This window comes from Magnolia sinica, chromosome 8 (assembly GCF_029962835.1).
Source record: "Magnolia sinica isolate HGM2019 chromosome 8, MsV1, whole genome shotgun sequence".
Lineage (NCBI taxonomy): Eukaryota > Viridiplantae > Streptophyta > Magnoliopsida > Magnoliales > Magnoliaceae > Magnolia > Magnolia sinica.
The window spans coordinates 28,486,544-28,501,856 of record NC_080580.1 but is presented as its reverse complement, the minus strand read 5'-3'; the positions used below and the strand labels follow the sequence as shown (position 1 = coordinate 28,501,856).

The window sequence follows — 15,313 nt, the reverse complement described above, 5'->3', positions numbered from 1 at the left end:
TACGATATTATCGAAGAATGGACTTCGATGATATCAAATAGCAGTCGATGTTGCTCGACAAAATGGGTGATCGTTCGATGCTATCCAGTGATGTTCGATGGATCGAAGATTCCCTCGATTGCAGTTCGATGCACTCGACCAGGACTTGTGATTTTTCAGGTTTTGTTTCTTCCCTTTATACTCTTTGTGCTATATATACCAATTCTACCGAAGGATGTTTTAATTCATTTTAAGGGTAAGTTGGGATTATGTGGGGTCATATACTTGCTAGGGTTTGTTGTTTGGATGATGAGGCATGGTTGACAGGTTTGATCTTGAACATGGCCTTCATCATTTGTTAAGGCTTGGTCTTGATGTCTTTTTCTAAGAGTTCACTTGAACTGACTGACTCAATATTCATGTATATTGACAAATAAGGGCACTTTCATCTTACTTATTTTGCAATTGTGTGATCTGCAAAATTTCTTGATTTATCATTGACTCCGGGCATGGTAGATGCTTTGAATTCCTTGCAATTATTACATTGATGTTTTATGAGGGAACCAATCTAATGAATGTTTAGATTTTGTTTTGATGAATGAATTATGTTTCAACCGCTCTATCATCCGACTGGATAGGATAGGACTTCAATTACAGTTGTGTTCTCAGATGAATCAAGTAAAGTAGCATTAAGATGGTTACAAGTGGATCCTTGGCGCTCTAATTTCTTTATCATTGGTAATTTATCCACAATTGATCTCTTATTTCAGATTTTAGTATAATCTAGTTCTAGTTCTAGTTCTAAATTATCTTAGAATTCGCATGATATCAAGTTCTTGGGGGTATGACATCGGTCTCACTGAGTTATTACTATATCACAACCCTACACTTGGGGTGACAAACGAACAAGTTTTAGTGCCATTGCCGGGGACTTCGGTTGCATTTTTCTGAGATTTATTAGTATCGGAATTAGGTTAAGATTAGGACTAACTTTTTTTGTGTTTTTTTTATTATATTTTTTTGAATTTATTTTTAGGTACTAACTTGTTTTTCTGTTTTATAGAAATCTAACATAGCATCTTCAATTCAATAATATCCTTCCATCTCTTTTCTTTTTCAGTTTTTTCTTTAGTTTTCTATTTCTTCTTTTATAGGTTCTTAGTTTAGACTTGAGGGTTTAGAGTGTTTCATGCCCAAGTGGGCGCGTGACAACACTTTACGCCTCTTAAGTGAAGGAGGACTATTTAAGGGTTTGCCCATCCATTGTCAAATTAGACACACATTGAGATCTTTTGAGTTAGCAGAAACTATAGCTGAAAATCAGCCCCAACATCCGACTGAAGAGCAAAAAGATGAAAATGAAGTAAATAATACTCCTTTGCCAAGAAATTTACGTGATTATCTTCAACTAGCAAAGGCTAGTACACCTTCCTACACGGTGTTTCCACACAATGCAGGAAACATGAATTTCAAGCGAGGAGTGATCCAACTACTCCCAAAGTTTCATGGACTTGATTCTAAAAGTCCATATTTATATCTCAAAGAATTTGATGAGTTTGTAGCGACCCTACAATTTAATAATGTTGTTGAAGACACCTTGAGACTTAAATTGTTTTATTTCTCTTTAAAAGAGAAGGCTAAGTCTTGGCTTCACTCTCTAAGGCCAAGATCTATCGGGACATGGGCTGATATGACCCGAAAGTTCTTTCAAAAGTTCTTTCCGGTTCACAAGACTAATACCCTAAGGAGGGCAATTATGAACTTCTCCCAAAAAGAGGAAGATACCTTCCTTCAATGTTGGGAGAGATTTAAAGATTTTTTGAATTCCTGTCCACATCATGAATACAAAATTTGGCAAGTCAAGCTTTTTCTACAATGGACTGACTTCGTCGATGTGTCAATTCGTGGAGATGATGTGTAATAGTGAATTCATGAACAAGGATTCCAATGACGCATGGGATTATTTCAATTCACTCACTGAAAACGCACAATCTTGGGATACCTCATCAAAGCCCACTACTTCAAGGCCGACTCAATTTAGAGAGAATGGAAGAATATACGCATTAAAGAAGGAAGACGATGTAAGTGCTAGGGTAGCTAATCTCATACAAAAGGTTGAAGCCATGGAACTGGAGAGAGTAAAGATGATCAAATTTGAAGAAACCGCTGAAATTGTTTCTGGAATTTGTGCTAGTAACATATACTTGACACATGAATGTCCTACAATTCCTGCATTCCAAGAGTTGTTACATGAGCAATCGAATGCTATGAACAATTATCAGAGGCCATCCAGTTCTCCCATTTCAAACACATATAATCCCAGCTGGAGGAACCATCCAAACTTCAGTTGGAGAAATGATCAAACAGCTAATATAAACATAAATCCTCTAGGGCCTCTTCCTCAATTTCCTAATCAGCAAAGACCCCAAGAGGGTCCGATTCAAAAATTCATGCAAACTCAAGAGCAGTTCAATTAAAACACGTTACAAGCACGCCAGGATATTAAAATATCCTTAGGAGTGTTTTCATCATCTATCCAAAGAATTGAATCACAACTAAATGTTAGGGAGGAAAGGACACTTCCGGCCTAACTTCTACCTAACCCAAAGCAACAATATGAGATAAGCAACCCAAGCTCTTTGAACAACCATGTGGAGCAAACTAAGTCTATCACTACTCTTAGAAGTGGTAAGATAATTAACAAAACCATCTCGTGAGGGTTGAAAAGCCTAATGAATCGAAAGAATCTGAGAAGAATAAGAGACCTAACCATGCCACACATGAGAAAGAACCCAAAAAACAATATAAGCCAGTTGCACCGTTTCCATAATGGTTGATTTTACCCAAGCCTCTGACCAACACTCGAGATATTTTGGAGGTGTTGAAACAGGTGAAAATCAATATTCCTCTGTTGGATGCCATTAAACAAATCCCTTCATATGCCAAGTTTCTAAAAAAACTCTGTATAAAAAAAAAAAAAAAAAGAGAAAACATATAAAAGAAAATCTTCTTGACAGAAAAAGTGAGTGTCATCCTTAAGTAAGATGTGCCCTACAAATAAAAAGATCTCGGTAGCCCAACCATCTCTTGTATGATTGGGAACCAAAAGATTGAGCATGCACTTCTTGACTTGGGGGCAAGCATAAATTTGATCTCATATTTAGTCTACGACCAGCTTGGTCTTGGTGAATTAAAACCCACTAGGACCATACTTCAACTAGTTGATCATTCGGTTCGTATACCGAGAGGGATGATAGAGGATGTGCTCGTGCAAGTTGATAAATTTTATTATCCAGTAGATTTTATTGCCTTGGACACAACCCATCATTGACACAAGCATTCAAATTCTTGTCATCCTTGGCCAACCATTCCTAGCTACATCAAACGCCATCATCAATTGTAGAAATGGAGTTATGAAATTATCTTTTGGGAACATGACATTAGAGCTCAATATTTTCAATATGTGCAAATAACCCAAGGATATTAATGATGCCCACGAAATAAACATGATCGATTTATTCGTGGAAGATAGAGCACTCTTGACTCTATACTTTGACACATTAGAGACGTGCTTAGCCCACTCCTCTGATTTAGATGATGAGATGATTAAGGAGATGAATTCCTTACTTGATGCAATGTCGATACTTGAAACTAACCGGTGGAGGCCACAATTTGAAATTTTGCCCCAAATATAGACAAAGCCTCTACTGCCTAGTTCCAAGGTCCTAAAGCTTGACCTAAAACCATTATCCGCTGATCTTAAATATGTTTATTTAGGTCAAGATGAGACATATCTGGTGGTGATTTCTTCCCACCTGGATGAAGAACAAGAGATTATGCTCATTTCTACTCTCCAAGAATATAAAGGAGCCATTGGATGGACAATCGCAGACCTCAAGGGAATTGATCCTTTGATTTGTACTCATCGCATTCACCTTGAGGATAATACAAAAATTTCTAGATAAACACAACGTCGATTAAATCCAAATATGAAAGAAGTGGTTAAAGTCGAGGTGCTTAAGTTGTTGGATGTGGGTATTATATACCCTATATCTGATAGCCAATGGGTGAGTCCAACTCAGGCGCTTACTAAGAAGTTCGGAATCACCATTGCAGCCAATGTTAATAATGAACTCGTGCCAACTAGGGTCATTACTAGTTGGAGAATGTGCATTGATTATCGGAAACTGAATACCGTCACTATGAAAGACCATTTCCCTTTACTTTTTGTTGGTCAAATCTTAGAAAGGTTACCGATCATTTCTATTTTTGTTTTCTAGAAAGATATTTGGACTACAACTAAATAGAGATATCCCTTGAAGATTAAAAGAAGACAACGTTTACATGTCCCTTTGACACTTTTGCATACCGAAGATGCCATTCGGACTATGTAATGCTTCCGCCACTTTTCAACGATACATGTTGAACATTTTATCAGACATGGTGGGACAATTTTTAGAGGTCTTCATAGATGACCTTTTTGTTTTTGGTACATCTTTTAGTGAATGCCTTGAACATCTTAAATTGGTGTTGAAGAGATGCGAACAAAAGAACCTCATGCTTAACTGGGAGAAGTGTCATTTCATGGTTCGAAATGGGATACTCTTTCGACACATCATATCATCCAATGGATTTGAGGTAGATAAGCAAAAATTGACTTGATCTTCAACCTACCTCCACCCAAAAGCGTACGTGACGTACGATCCTTTCTAGGACACGCCGATTTATATAAAAAATTTATAAAGAATTTTAGTCACCTCTCTCGTCCTGTGTAATCTTCTTCAAAAGGACACTACATTCGAGTAGAGTAAAGAATGCCTTAAAGCTTTCTCCAAACTCAAGGATATGTTGACTAGCGCTCCCATTATGAAACCACTTGCTTGGAGTTTGCCTTTTGAAATTATGTGCGAAGCGAGCGATTACGCTATTAGTGCAGCGTTAGGCTAGAGAAAAGAAAAGAAGCTATACGTTATCTATTATGCGAGTAGAACTCTAAATTCTGCCCAAGTAAATTATTCCATTATGGAAAAGGAACTCTTAGCTGTAATATTTGCTTTGGACAAGTTTAGGTCATATTTGATAGGATCCAAGATCATCATTTATATTAACCATGCGACATTGAAGTACCTTGTTTCTAAGAAAGATGCTAAGCCTCGCTTGTTAAGATGGATCATTCTACTTCAGGAATTTGACATTGGCATACACGATAAGAAATAAGTATAAATTTTTTTAAAAAAAAAACAAAAAAAAAAAACGTAGTGGTTGACCATTTCTCTAGGCTTGTCTTAACGAATTCCATTGAAATGACATCGATAATGACATGTTCCTTGACGAACAATTTTTTAAGCTCTTCCAATTACCTTGGTTTGCTGACATTGCAAATTATCTTGCTACAGGTATCAAGTCGATTCATCGAACTATGTAAAATAAGAAGTTCTACACCGAGGTGGGCAAGTTTATCTAATATGATACATACATATTCAAATATTGCCCAGATCAGATCATTGGGAGATGTGTTCCTGATAATGAACAACAAAGTGTAATCCCCTTTTGTCACTCTCATGCGTGTGGTAGCCACTTCTCGTCTAAGAAAACTACAGTGAAAATTCTGCAGTGTGGCTTTTATTGGCTCACAATGTTTAAGGACACTTACGAATTTTGCAAAGCTTGTGAGTGTTGTCAAAAATTGGGAGGATTGTCCCGTAGAAACATGATGTCACTGAACCACATTCTTATCATTGAAGCATTTAATTGCTGGGACATTGATTTCATAGGACCATTCCCGCAATATTTCGGAAACATTTATATTTTTCTCACAGTAGACTATGTCACAAAATGGGTCGAAACGATCCCGTGCCGAAATAATGACTATTGCACGGTCATTAGATTTTTAAAAGAAAACATCTTATCCCGTTCGGAACTCCTCGAGTCATCATAATGATGATCCCACTTTTGTAATAGGTCATTCAAAGTATTAGTGAAGAAATATGACATTTCACATAAAATGAGTGCCCCTTATCACCATCAGACAAGTGGTCAAGTAGAAATTTCAAATAGGAAAATTAAACAAAATTTTGGAGAAAACGGTTTACCCTGATCGTAAAGATTGGTCAATTCGATTAACTGATGTATTATGGGCTTATGGTACGACCTACAAGACCCCTATTGGAATTTCTCCCTTTAGACTTGTATATGAGAAAGCTTGCCACTTGCCGGTAAAATTGGAATATAAGGCCTACTAGGAGATTATGAATTTTAACTTTAATCTGGACAACGCAGGTTCGCTATGCAAATTACATTTGAACAAACTTGAAGAAATTTGGAATGATGAGTATGAGAATTCAAACTTTTACAAGAATAGGATAAAGGTGTTCCATGACCGGAACATTCTTCGGAAATCATTCATTCCAAAAAAAATAAAAAATCATCTTGTATAATTCTTGACTTCACCTTTTTCCCGGTAAGTTGAGATCTCATTGGACTGGCCCCTTCATAGTTAAAACGGTTTATCCTCTTGGGGCTATCGAGATTGAAAATCCTATGAACGATAACATTTTCAAAGTGAACGGTCATCGTCTTAAACCATTCATTGAGAAATTTGATTCAGAGGATATGTCTATCCTTCTAACTGATCCTATTTACCATGATTGACCTTCTAGTCTAATGGAGGTTCATTAGATTTATTGCTTCCTTATGAATTAGGACTAGGATAGTTTGCTTTTGTTTTAGTTTCATGTTAATCCCTTCAAACATTAAAGACTTCGAACCGATTCATTCTTCTTCCTCGAGTACTATCTCTCTAATTCATCCCTCTTTTATTTCCGTTGTCTCATGTTGATTTGATTGCATATATATTTTACATTGAGGACAATGTAGATTTTAAGTTGAAGGTAGATTAGATAGATCTAATCAGTATTTTCTTAGTTTTGAGTAAAAAAAGTTAAATTTTTTTTTTTTCCAAAATTTCAGTTTAAAGATCTCTTTCTAAAGATAATTATGTTGTGTATCTGAATATGTTGTGAGTATTAGGAAAAGATATATAATGAAATGTTTAAAAATTTAGAGTTTAGTTAACTTAGTAAACTGTTGAATAAGTTCTGTTAATAAATTGATTAATAGAAAATTTTAAGATCAATTGAGTCTAGTTCACAATTCACATTTAATTCGTATTTAGTGAAGTGTACTCAAATTTCTAATCTTAACTTGAATATTACTTACAAGTGTTAGGAACCAAATCTGGATATCCTTATCTACCTTAAGTATAAAAAAAACAAAGAAAAGAACCAGCTAAAAAACAGTGAAATCGAAAAGGGCTACCTATTTTATGTGTTTCAATGAAAATCAAAAGAAAGGAAAATATTAGAAATAGTGTGAAAGTCGTCAATATAAAATCAAAAAGCTGGGAAAATAAGTGAAAAAGAGATAGGTTCGGAATCATTAATTTGAGTTAACCTATCCACTTTGAAGTAATGAGCATAACTAACATTATAAGACGAACATTAACTTCTATGGAATGTAAGTTGAAACTCACTAAGCACACTAGGAACTTGATGTTTGGATGCATTCTATTGGTTAATTGATGAGAAGGACATTAGTTAGTTGTTAACTAGTGCAGTTAGGTTCTAGATTGATGAGATTTCACCTATATATCTTTGAATTTTACTCACATGTATAGGATTACATAGGATGTTATTTTCTGAGGGAGATTTGAAATTGAATGCTTGAAACATTGATTCTTTGCATGTTTTACTTGGGACTAGCAAAATGCTGGTCGGGGGGTGTGTTGAGTGTGAAATATTGCATACTTCCCCCTCATTATTCATTAGTTTTGAGAATGAATGTGCTTAATTGATCTAATTACACATGTTCTCTCTTACGAGGTGATTTGGAGAACTAAGAAGAAAAGAATGATTAAAGAAGAGATTTACTACTCAAGAATTATCAAGGGAAGATTTAGAGATTTGAAAGTTTTTAATGAAGAATTTTTATGCCAAATATTTAAAAAAACCAAGTGCAAATGAGGGAGAAAAGACAGGCAAAATCACAAGTCCAACAAGAGAAACAACAGATTGTTCGGTCCCACCTTCAGCTCGACTTTTGGTCCTACCGAAAGTGAGAATTGTGATTTTCAGAATTAATTTGGTTCAACCGTTGGCTCGACTGGGATCTAAGGTAGATACTTTGCACAGATTTTTTAGGTGTAATTTGGTACTACCGAAAGAAACTTCGATGCGACCTAAGCATAACAGAAGTGCGTAAATTCAAAGTCAGCTCAAAGACAATACGACAATCCTGGTCTTCTGGTTTTTGGCCTACAAATATACAGTCTAGAAGAGAAATACAGCAACGCTCCACATTCAACTGAAAAAAGTAACAAGATAGGTGGCTAGCATCTTACGATATGGATAAATTTTGGGGCATAGTCCATCCATAGTAGGACACGACAGAGCAATGGTCTAGAGTACCTAAACATGGGCCTCACTTGTGAGAACTGAAAACCGAGTATGTAAAGCCCCAATTAGAGGATCAAATAAATCCTCCATCTGAAAAAGTCATATAAATGCATCAGGGGTATGTCTTTCCTCTGGGGAAGTTAGGTGATGGAAACCATCTACGTTTTCAGTATACGTGAGGTTATCTCAGCCATTTCCTAGGCTGTTTCAGGTGGCATCAAATAAAGAATCCACGGCAACTCAGTTTTGATCTTAGGGGAAGTGGTGGGGTTGTGTGGTCTCCGACATTCAGGAGGGCTCTTAGAGATGAAGTGGTAGAGAGATACATCCGTCTTATGCAAGTGCTGAATAGATTTTAGTCCAAGCTTGGAAGAAAAAGATGAGTGGAACTGGTGTTTGGAATGGAGTGGGACCTTCTGTTCAGTCCCTTTATTCTGTGGTGTCAGGAGAGTGACGAAACCAGGGAACGTCTCTGATGGCTAATACATGGCATTACCTGGACATTGTTTGGGTGACATTCTATGGTAGAGACAAGTCCTTACTTTAGATAGTCTAAGAAGTGGAAATATGATCATTCCCAATGTTTGTATTCTATTTCTTTGTAATGAGATAACGGTGGATCATTTATTTCTTCATTGTGACTTTGCTGGAGGTGTTTGTGGCTGTGGGTGTGGGTGTTTTACATGGCTTGGGTGCCTTCGGGGAAAAAAGTTGTGCAATGAGGCTTAAACCACAATGGGGGTCATCCAAGGAGCAGATAGATGAATGTTGGGTGGTGGTTTAGGCCTTGGATGATGATGATTCCTCATCATCTCTTTTCGTTGCCTCAGATGTTCGGCCTTTTTGCTTCTCATCTCTCTTTTTTTTCTTCTTTTTTTTTTTTTTCTTTCCTAATATACGTAAGTTGGGATGAGGCTTAGATGGTGGTGATGATGATATTTAAGTTGCATCTCAAAAGGGAAAAGAAAAAAGAAAAAAGAAGAAAGAAATCTCTGCAGCACTGTATTCAAAAAGTCATGTACTGGCAATTGTTTGTACATCATTCAAAGTAGAGGCTGTCACAAGAATTGAAAATGATTTTGATTGTTGCGGTTGATTCTGGAACAGTATGTAGGTCTTAAAAATCTCACAGAATAAAACAGAAACTGTACAAACAAACACCATAAAACTTTGAATGATTACAGTATAGATTGGAAACATACCAGGTCTACAATCACAGGCTGTAGAACAGTTAGCTACAAGAGCATAGTTCTCTGTTCCTATATTACTAGACGCACATAAACATGTCCATTTTTCCATACCTGGCCATCCTGGAAATTCATCTGCCAATAGTAAAGCCAATGAATCAGATTCAATTATAAAAGAAAAAGCTCTGGAGCAGTTAACATAGATATTAAAAACAATGAGGGAACAATATCGGTTGCTCACAATCTTTAAACATTAATAAGACAGTTAAGACTTCGAAAATGCATTAAGCTGTGTTAGCTGCTACGTGATCAGTGATTCTAGGTTTATATGGGCAAAACCACAAAATTAAGTACATCATTTAGACACTGAACGCAAGAAATATACTGAAACCAGAGGACGCTAATGATGCAAGCCAGGGTAATCTGCAGTGGAAGCTTCATGTATTACAGCCAAAACCAAAATCAACATACACCTGTTAAATTACATCTAGCAGTTAGTCTCAGGAAAATTCACCTTGAATCTTAACCAAATAACAGATTATATTTAGAACATAGAAAGGCAACATAGACATATAAGCTTCACATTGAACATTATAAATGACAAGCAGACCTTCTTTGATACAATAAGAAGAAAAAAGTGCTCTTTGGCTTTTCCAAAACCCGTCAAAATCAATTTGATAAATAGGTAACATATGCTGCTCAGAGAAACAAATGGCATGTTTTGCTTGACCCAGTGACTGGTCCTCTCAGTGATCAAGACCATTCATATGGTGTTTGATAAAACACATGCTGTTCACTCTTGCTGAAAGGAAAAAAGCAAGGTTCTCCGCACAATCAAATGTGTCTGAGAAAATTGCAACAAAAGGGAATTTTAGTTATTTCTGAAAACAGCGAATACATGATTTCGGTGAAATTTGTTCTGACATATTTATTTAAATATTTCACAGACAACCAGAAAATCAAATGCCTGGGCTTATCTGTGATCGAGACATTCATATGGCATTTGATAAAACACATGCTTTTCAGTCTTGCTGAGAGAAAATCAAGATTCTCCTTGCAATCAAATCTCTGAGAAAATTGCTGAGAGAAAAGCAAATGCTTGTGTAGCCCTCAAATTTCATTCGATCAAAAAATGAAAAGTATATCTAAACAACACTATTGAGATAACAATGACTTCATTTTATGCCTAAATTACTGCAAACTGAAATTGCATAGAAAAGAAAATCCTGTCATCTATCTCAAGAAGAAAAAAATGATACAAGCATGCTCAAACATTTTTCTACCCATAAGAAGCAATAAACTTCAGATCAAGAAAATTACCCAGAATTCATGCTGACTGCATTACCAAAAAGTTTCAGCATACCCATTCCATTCCATGAGAATCAGGATTCTAATAGAAATTTTCGAATTTTTAAATACAGTTTGATTCTTAACTAGTTTTATTGAGCAAGAGAAGATTACTGAAGAATCAACATAATCAAATATATAGAAAACAGGGCATACCTATTACCCAACAGCAATATGCAGAAGAATATGCAAAGGAGTTATGCCCTGACTTGTCGAACCATACACGGTGGGCCCCACATAGGATCTGAATGGTTTTCCTGATGGATCCCACCATGGATTGATGGCGTTGCAAAAATTTGCGCCAATTGCCTAATTATCAGATAGGTGGTGCCTGCAGATAGTTTTTTCTCCCCCTTCAAAATTATTCATTTGTAGGCCACCATCAAACCAAAAGCATTGTCCAATTGTCCAATTCATGCGATTTTGCACCATGGCCAGGCCCACCAATGGGATTTGAGGCCCACCATGTTGGGTGGAAATTGAAGGGTCACAGAGGTGACCCTCATTTAGCATATAAGGAAAGAAAAAAAACATTAAAAAAAAAAAGCTATCTAGAATTAAATGAAAAACAACAACATATGCTCTCTTTTCAAATATTGACCTGCTAAATCATGGATTGATCAGAAAATCTTAACAAGATTTTCTAATACAAACTAGCTACACATTTTTACACCACCACAAAAAAATAAAATAAAATAATAATAATAAATAAATAAATTTAAAAAAAAAAATGCAATATATTTAATAAGGGCCTGTTTGGGTGTTACTTCATTTAGGAGCAGATGGAATGTACTTCCCATGTTCACCATCTGTATAACTTCAAGTCTGGCTAACAAAAAAAGAGTCCAGCTAGAAGTTTTTGGTATAACAATTTGAGGCATGAATGGACACTTTCTGGACAAAGTTTCCAAGAAAGCAGCTTGCTCCAAACGGGCAGTGAGAATGTTAACCCAGTTCACAAAGAATATCCAATCAAACAGTGAATTGGGGTACATGCAAATGGGCCCGACGAAGAAGCTCGAAATCAGAAAAATGAGACAGATAGCTGAAGGATCAGTACTGAAAACTGGAGAACGAAATATCTTTCTTCAAAGAGCAAACAGAAAAGCACTCAGCGATCAAATTCAAACAGTCACCATACTTTTGTTTGATTTTGAACAATCAAAACAAATGCCAAAAAAGATCTCACTCTCAGATGTTGCTCTCTGAAACTGAAGCAGTGAAACTGACTAAGAGAAGCAAGAGAGTACAAAGAACACAAGAAGCACATCAATTCAAACCAACCCAAATCAATCTCTCTAAATATGGCTGGAGTCAAAACAAAGCAAATGCAGATCAGATATCTGAAAGCAGCTAATCTGATACCAACTTACAGGTTTCTAAATGTTCAAAAGCCAAAAAATGAAGGATCACGCACCACCCTGAAAGCAACCTTCCTGCAACCCGATGAAGACATGAAGACCCGTTACCCATCAACATGGAAATTGAGCTACAAGGAATAAAACGCACTCTTCTTCTTTCATCTGGTTTTAGCTATATCAGTAATCTCTACGTTTTAAACAGAGATTTTTAAAATAAGGGAGAGAAAGTTACAACTGGGAACACCCGCAAATAGGCCCATACCCTACACTAATCATAGGATGCCCAAAAATCAGGCAAACCCAATCATTAGGTGGGCCTTACTACTTCATATTTTAAGGTTTTGTGCAATTTTACATTTTTTTCTATGTTATGGCCCACTTCATGGTTGGATCTCTCTGATTTTTAGGGCACCTATCCATCATGGTGGGGCATGCCTATTGGGAAAGGTGGATGTCATGTCATCCGCTCACAATGTGGACCCCACAATGGCTAGGTACACCATGAGAGGGCACCACTATATACACAAGATCTGAACCATTCATGTATTAAGCCCCCTTATGGATTGGACCTACCTCAAAAAACAGGCCTGTTCGGAAATCACTGAATGGAGGACTTTTTACTATTACAAATGGGTGTCTTGGAAAAAGTAATAAAAAATCCTCGAATCAACGGGTAGGATAATCCTAACTGAGTTATTCTAACCACATGGTCCATCCACAGTAGGATAGAATACATGAATAGTCTGGAACTCATAAATGTAAGCTGCATCTACAGAGTTTGAACTTGAAGACTAACTTAGACATTAGCATTTAGCAATGGATGCTCTCTCAAAAACAAATCAAATGGTTTCAGAGCCAACCATAATAAACATCACAAACCAAAGGAATACCTAGAGGTGTACACGAGTCGAACCGAGTCGAGCTGGGCACAGCTCGACTCGGCTCGGCCACTTGCTGACCCCAGCTCGAACTCAGCTCGGCTCGGTCCTCGAGCCTGACTGGCCAGCTCGGCTCGGTTCGGTCAGCAGCTCGGGCCAGTTTGAGCCAAGTTCGAGCCAAGATTGAATCGGGTTTGCCTGTGCAGCATTTTCACAAACACATGGACTGCACCTTCAAAATCTCACCGTATGTAAAACAACAGTAGTGATTTTACAGGTATTTCATCAAATACCTTCTAAGCAACATAAAAATCAAGAAAAAAAGAGGAAGAGGGTATTTGTTTCAAATATATACCTTCCTTGCCACCGGCCACACTTCGTTGAGTCATTTCATCAAACACTTGGTGAGCAACATCAATATCAAAGTAACTGAGTCACCGAACCGGTTTGATCTGAGTTTGATTCGAGCTGGGTTTGATCCGAGTCAATTTTTTCGAGCTCAAAAAATCAGCTCGACTCGGCTCAAACTCAGTTTCAAATCGAGCTTTTTCGAGTCGAGTCGAGTGAGCTAACCGAGCCAACTCAGTTCGTGTACAGCCCTAGGAATACCCCCGATTTGTAATGAATTGGTATAAGCAAAAGACACCTCCAACTGACGGAAGTGGATCTTCTCCATACCCAAAAGATAGAAGATAACAAGCTACATTAGAGGTGGGGCCCCTGGCTCAAACAAAGGTTGATAGCAGCTATTAAACAAACGACAGGAACAGAGAAACCATCTCAGTATAAGAAAAAAGGTTACACAATATGGAGCCGTATTGTCCACTCTGAAAATTAATAATAATAATAATAAATAAATAAATAAAAACTGTAACGGGCTGATGCATTGTCTCCAAAAAAAAAAAAAAACAAAGACCATTACAGGTTACAATGGCCATTACAGTGGCTGTTACTGTTATTGAATACTTTGGAAAACAGAGACTACAAAATGAAGAAAAAAAAGAGTTTACACAAATAAGAAAAACATCAGATGAAATAAGAAATGATTTCTCACCACGACATCAGAAGATTGTTGGGTCCTCTGTTTGCCTGTCTTCCAAAGAAGTGGCATGCATCAAGCGGCATCTCCATAACTGGTACAAGAGAATGAAAACTCAGATTACCATTACAGCCCATTTGGAGGCTTGAATTTGGAATACATTTGATTCCAAATCGCAAATGAAGGTGATTCCGAATCCTCAATTGTGTTTGATAGCTCGTAAGTGGACTGGAACCCAAAAATGGCAATGCAATGAAAGTCTGTAGTATATTTACAGAAATTTGAATTTGATTACTAAACCAACTTTCATATCCCTAAGTAGTGTACATATGTGATATTTGACAAAATGATTGTAATAAGCCCATTAATATATATCCTTTGGCCAAAATGACAAAATTCTAAGCCTCAGGTGGGCCTAAGTATAAGATCACAAAAGAGCAACTCACCAACGTTTTTTAACCATCGATTTACATGGGCAATGTTTGGACTGTTTGGATCATTCTATTGATGTGATTTTAATAATGCGGTCATCACGTGCACACTGGATTAGGAGCCTAGCAATTCCTTTGTTACATGTGCAACTCTCTAGGAGCCAAAAAAAAAAGGCATTTGATTCTGAATCATGACAAAAAGGGAGAGATTTCAAAACACGACAAAACTGTGCATTTCAAATACCTTCGAATTCATGCGGCCAAACGACTATTGGATTCCGAATGCAATACACCATAATCCATGCTGCCAAGCAACCCTTTAGTGTTATGTTTATTCTAGAATGTGGTTTTCTTGCAACCAGCATTAGTTACCTTCATGCTCTTAACCCCATCACAAGGAAATGAATGCAGCTGCCACTCACAGAAACACAGATACTAGTATTTTACTATCAGAAATTTCATCCCTAAATGAATGGCCAATTGTCAAATCTTGGAGGTTTGGATATTGGACACTTCATTCACACCCTTGATTATACAAGGCTTGAATTTTAACTTGATTTGAACCCTTGATCATAGAAGCCTTGATTCTCATTCTACAAATCCAAAATGCCAAACACCCAACACTTTTAAGAAACCGG

At 36.9% G+C, this 15,313-nt stretch overlaps 1 non-coding gene across 1 annotated transcript; it reads right to left on the bottom strand.

Annotated features, from left to right (window-relative positions):
- Positions 1-1,717: 1,717 nt before the first annotated feature.
- LOC131254595 (small nucleolar RNA R71) lies at positions 1,718-1,823 on the bottom strand. Its single transcript, XR_009175714.1, has one exon. It is a non-coding gene; the product is annotated as a small nucleolar RNA R71 (small nucleolar RNA).
- Between the last annotated feature and the right edge of the window lie 13,490 nt (positions 1,824-15,313).